A 6,000-nucleotide genomic window follows, 5' to 3' on the forward strand; every position below is an offset into this window, starting at 1 on the left:
GGGGGGGGATTGGGGATGGTATGGGAAGTTAAAGCGGTCCATGTCAATCACACAGGCCTGGGCCGTGGCAAAGTGGGAGGTGGTGATGGACCAGAGCAGGCTCCCGTTATCAAGAAAAAGGCCACAGAGGGGACAAGCTTAGACGGGCGGGCGATGAGTGAACCCTTGACTAGACTGAAATAGATAAATAAATTGGGAGAATTTTTAAGTAGAATAAAGAGTGCGACAGAAAGGGAGAGACGGGCTTCACTGCTCGAGGTCCAACATCAAACAGGACCCGGGCTGAGGAGACCTATTGTGCGTGAGAGAGAGAAAGAGCAGGATTGAAAGAGAGGCTGTGAACGTGAGAGAGATGGTGGGTTTAGTGCAGAGAGCAAGAGAGATGGAGGATATCACGGCCGTTTTAGGGGACACACTGAGACAAGACGGGGGTGAAAGATAATAGAATAGAACAGGGACAGTCATTGTTGTCTCATTCTTCACGGCTGCTTTGGAAGCTTGATTACTCAATCTCTGCAACCAAAGGGAAGGAGTTTACGAGGCCTTCTGTACAGCTAAGTACAAACAGCTCTGCCATATGTCTTAAAGTAATATAGAAAGCCAGGATCAAGGCAATATAACTGAGATGGAAAATGTATTTTGCAGCTAATAAATGGACTGAATCTAAGTCTGGTGGAAAAAAGATCAATGAAGTGATTTGGGGCAGAACTGTGGCTCACTGGCTCAGTCTCATCCCATTTTTATTAGAAACAAGGAAAGATATACCAGGAGAGGTGTTTCAGTGTCTATGGCTTTACTTTTAATCCGTTTTAAGGTGTCCCACCTGTCTCGCCTGGCAGCCATTTTGAAACACGAGGGAAAGGAATAGAGGACTTTTTGAATGGGAAAGAAAGCTGTGTTGATGAGACGTTAACCAAGCGAAAAACAGAAAAATATCATTTGGTTTGTTATGTTTTATGTGACAACAAAATATGTTTAAATAAATATGAGCAGTGGACAGGAAAATAATGTTCACACGTGGTTACAAGGAAAAAGCAGTAAGTTGCAGTGCCAATACATCACATTACTGATGAAGACTGTGACAAAACTACAAAAATATGTAAAGTTTTAAACAGGAATTGAGTTAAGCATGTATTTTTTATCGTATCTGTTTTGATAAAATACTTGTTGATACAGTATTTTGAGTATTTTGGCTACAGCAGATGATTCAGTAGGATATTTTGTTGTTGGCTACTTTTCTCTGGTTTATAATCTCTGTCATTTATACTTTCCAGGTATCGTTACATGCAGCAAACATTTGAATTTATCAATTTTGATGAATTATTCATGTTTGCTGTTGGATAAGGCTGACAAATCCTCTGTTCTGAAGCAGCAGTGATTTACTTTACTTGGCAGTTTGAAGTGTGTAACCGTTAAAAACACAGCCAGCAAAGCTAAAGCTTCTGTACAACACTAACATATGGAGAGGTGTCAGAAATACTTGAAAACAAGAACAACTTAGAGAGAGCGAAGGAAGCATACAGTAATTGCACTGTTGAAAAAAATTGAATGAGCTCCCAGTGATAAAAAAAACTGCATTTTCTTGTCAAACAATGATATACCTTCAACGTGCAAAAGCTTGACAAGTCTCTGGCATTGGCCACCCACTTTCTCTCCTCCTGAAAAAATGTGCGAACCCCTCTGAATCAGAGAGAAAAAGTATGAATAGGTCTAAATCACAATCCATGCACACACACACATACAACATACAACCAACCCGTGCTGCCAAAACAGTGTTTTGCGCATACACATATCCAGAAACATTCAAAGTGACGCATTTGAATGTGTTTTATATCTAATCTGGGAAATGTTCTGCAAAGACAGACTATCACTTAAACTTTTCTGGCAGAATTTAGGGGAAAACTGACGATAGCAGGTCTGCACAGTGTTTCAGCTGCTGCCTCCTGAGACTCATCTGTAAACACACACATTAAAGATTGCCTCACACACACCTACTCATATTTAAACAAACTCCCCATGCATGTGCACACTTAAGCAACAAAACCTTCACATTGAAATGCCTTTTAAAGCCACCCACACTTTACACAGTCTCTCCATCCCTTTCTCTTTCTTCCTGTCTCTCTCTCTCTCTCTCTTTCTCATGCTTCACCCAGGATGTCCGGATGAGCCTCTTGAACTCCTAAATACTGAAAATATCCCCCTCTCCCTTCACTTCTTTTCATGTCTCTGTTTGCCTGCTGCAGTGGGGTTGGAGCTGACAATAAAAGAGCAGCCTGTTTCTAGTGCCCCAAAAAATAAAGAAAAGGGACTGATCCTTTCTGTGTGGAGTGGTTTGTTTTTCCTCCTTTCTGTGTACTTTGCTCCAGGTTTTGGCCTCTCTTTTAATGTGGTCTTAATAAGAGAGAGGGAATGATTTAATAGAATTCATTACCCTAAGCTGGCCGTCCGGCCAAAACGTGTTCTGCGCACACAGCAGCGGGATGTTGAAGTCTATAAAAGTCTATAAAAGCCTAAACAGAGATATAGTGTTTGGGGGTTTTTAATGACTATAGTCAAGTAAACATGTTCATTCAATTAGAAAGATTCATTTCCACCGGCACACAGCTGTAGGCCTTGATTTGCAGCGTCGATTCGAACAAGCACCAACCTGAGATAGCAGCGGTTAGAGATGAGCTTGAATGCATGGAAATCTTCACTACTGAAAACCTCAATATTTTGTATTGGAAGTCATAATTATCAATGCTACAATTACAACAAAGAATTCATACATTAAATCATACGTCACAACAGGCCATCTGTGCATCTGCTCTTGGGATCAAAACACTATAAAATATGCTAAGGGAATGTCTACATTTGCATGTTGTTATACTCAAGGCCCTTTCCACCAAACACTGAACTTCTGCATGTCTGATAGGCACAGGAGGCTTCTTTTGAAACCAGTACTGGCACATCATTCTTTTGTTAAACCTCTCAATATACAGTAGCCTATATAAATATATATCTCTAGTTCATTGGGCTCATGAATAATTTAGGCTCTCAGGGGCCGTGGTTGTTGTTATTGTTACACTTTTTTTGCCGTTATTGCACTCTCCTCGGCCCTAAGCTGTACCATCTCCTCTTACAGTGGTCCACTTTTTAACATGGCTTGTTTTGTTCAGGGAAATCTCTGAAGGCCTTTTTGTTTAGCTCGTGATGAGTCTGTGTGTGTGTGTGTGTGTGTGTGTGTGTGTGTGTGTGTGTGTGTGTGTGTGTGTGTGTGTGTGTGTGTGTGTGTGTGTGTGTGTGTGTGTGTGTGTGTGTGTGTGTGTGTGTGTGTGTGTGTGTGTGTGTGTGTGTGTGTGTGTGTGTGTGTGTGTGTGTGTGTGTGTGTGTGTGTGTGTGTGTGTGTGTGTGTGTGTGTGTGTGTGTGTGTGTGTGTGTGTGTGTGTGTGTGTGTGCAACACGTTCTCACTCCCATCCCGTCACATATTGACGGACGGTCAGGGCCCCTCCCCGTCGCTATATTACGTACAGGGTACCCCTTGCCCGTCAGGCTTCTACGGGCAGGGCGTCCCATAGACCTTCATTGCGGACAGCGGACCCCTTGACCGTCAGGCTTCTATGGGCAGGGCGTCCCGTAGAAGCCTGACGGTTCCCATCAGCCCGTAGAAGCCTGACGGTCAAGGAGTCCGCTGTCCGCAATGAAGGTCTATGGGACGCCCTGCCCGTAGAAACCTGACGGGCAAGGGGTACCCTGTACGTAATATAGCAACGGGGAGGGGCCCTGACCGTCCGTCAATATATGACGGGATGGGAGTGAGAACGTGTCTCGCTCGGATCTGTCATTAGCCCGCATGGTTTTTCATACCACTGCTACGCTGACGACACCCAATTAATTCTGTCCTTTCCCCGCTCAGAGACCCAGGTCGTCGCACGCATCTCTGCTTGTTTAGCTGACATCTCTCAGTGGATGTCCGCTCATCATCTCAAGCTCAACCTTGACAAAACTGAACTGCTTTTCCTTCCGGGAAAAGATTGTCCCACTCTTGACCTGACTATCAACATCGGCACCTCTGTTGTTTCCCCGACCCAGACTGCAAGGAATCTGGGTGTGATCCTAGATAACAACCTGTCCTTCACTGCAAACATCGCTGCTACAACCCGCTGCTGCAGATACACGCTTTACAACATCAGGAAGATACGTCCCCAGCTGACCCAGAAAGCGACGCAGGTTCTGGTCCAGGCTCTCGTCACCTCACGCCTAGTCTACTGCAACTCCCTCCTGGCTGGTCTACCTGCATGTGCCATCCGACCTCTGCAGCTCATTCAGAATGCAGCGGCTCGTCTGGTCTTCAACCTTCCTAAATTTTCTCACACCACGCCGCTCCTCCGCTCCCTTCATTGGCTTCCGGTAACTGCTAGAATTCACTTCAAGACACTGGTACTTGCGTACCATGCTGCGAATGGATCTGGCCCTTCCTACATCCAGGACATGGTTAAAATGTACACCCCAGCGCGTGCTCTACACTCTGCATCAGCCAAACGGCTCGCTGCACCCTCGCTGCGAGGGGGACCCAAGTTCCCATCAGCAAAAACACGTGGGTTTGCTATCCTGGCTCCAAAATGGTGGAATGAGCTCCCCATTGACATCAGGACAGCAGATAGCTTACACACCTTCCGGCGCAAACTGAAAACTCATCTCTTTCGACTTCACTTCGAGCGATAGAATTACTAACAAAGAACTGCTAACAGAGCACTCATATACTAATAAAGGACTGGCTTATCTATAGCCAGTTGAGTAGCACTTGAAATACTTGGCTCTATGAAACCTGATGTACTTTATGATTCTGTTTTCTTCAGGGTTGTGTCTTCCTGGTCGAATGTACTTATTGTAAGTCGCTTTGGATAAAAGCGTCAGCTAAATGCAATGCAATGTAATGTAATGTAATGTAATGTGTGTGTGTGTGTGTGTGTGTGTGTGTGTGTGTGTGTGTGTGTGTGTGTGTGTGTGTGTGTGTGTGTGTGTGTGTGTGTGTGTGTGTGTGTGTGTGTGTGTGTGTGTGTGTGTGTGTGTGTGTGTGTGTGTGTGTGTGTGTGTGTGTGTGTGTGTGTGTGTGTGTGTGTGTGTGTGTGTGTGTGTGTGTGTGTGTGTGTGTGTGTGTGTGTGTGTGTGAGTTTTCCGGTTTGATTTAATTTGCATGTGCATGGCGTGTGTGTGTGGTGTGCATTTTCACTATCTCAATTTAGTTTAACCTCAATTAGTATTCAACATAAGCACGGCTGAGGCCAATGGGGATTTCATAGCTTTGCATGAATTTTACTTTTTAAATGTATTTAACAAATACAGATTTTGACCTGATGATGGCTATGAAAATGTGCACGGTCATCAAAGGGATTATGATTCATCCGGGGGTGAACATGAAGTGTCCTTGTAATCTATTCAGTTGGTGTAAAATAATTTCCCACATCACACAAATGTCATGCTAACAGTGGCTAAAGAGAACAAATCATTTGGATACATTTGAAAAGTTCGATATTTTAACTAAATTAAATTGCAATTCATTCAATAGTTTTTCAGGTGGGTATATTTCAGATACTCATCGTACAAGATAAAAAATTATCTGTCATGGAAAACATGGATTTTACTTAATTAGTTTTCCATTGCTGTTTTACTGTTGTGTTGCCTACTAAAATCCGAGGACAAATAACCCAGCCGGTTCTTACAGAGGGAAAAGTTCTAAATAAGCCATTTTAAATTCATTACACTTTGCTGATCACAGGTTTCTATTTGCAATTCAGACAGGGCTTATGAATTTGACCCGTCAGCCTTCCATCACCACAAAGGCTCAAACAATTGGCCAGATAAGCAATGCAACAAATAAACAATAGCAGTAAAAAGCTGTCTAAGGCAAAACCTCCATCAGATTAAGGTTAAGACGTCAGAATTTCCCCTGCCTGCCGTCCTTGGCCTCTCACCGCTCAAACACAGGTGGTGCGAAGACAGCGGTGCTGCTGGGTCAG

Source organism: Pseudochaenichthys georgianus, chromosome 4 (genome assembly GCF_902827115.2).
Source record: "Pseudochaenichthys georgianus chromosome 4, fPseGeo1.2, whole genome shotgun sequence".
NCBI classification, from domain to species: domain Eukaryota; kingdom Metazoa; phylum Chordata; class Actinopteri; order Perciformes; family Channichthyidae; genus Pseudochaenichthys; species Pseudochaenichthys georgianus.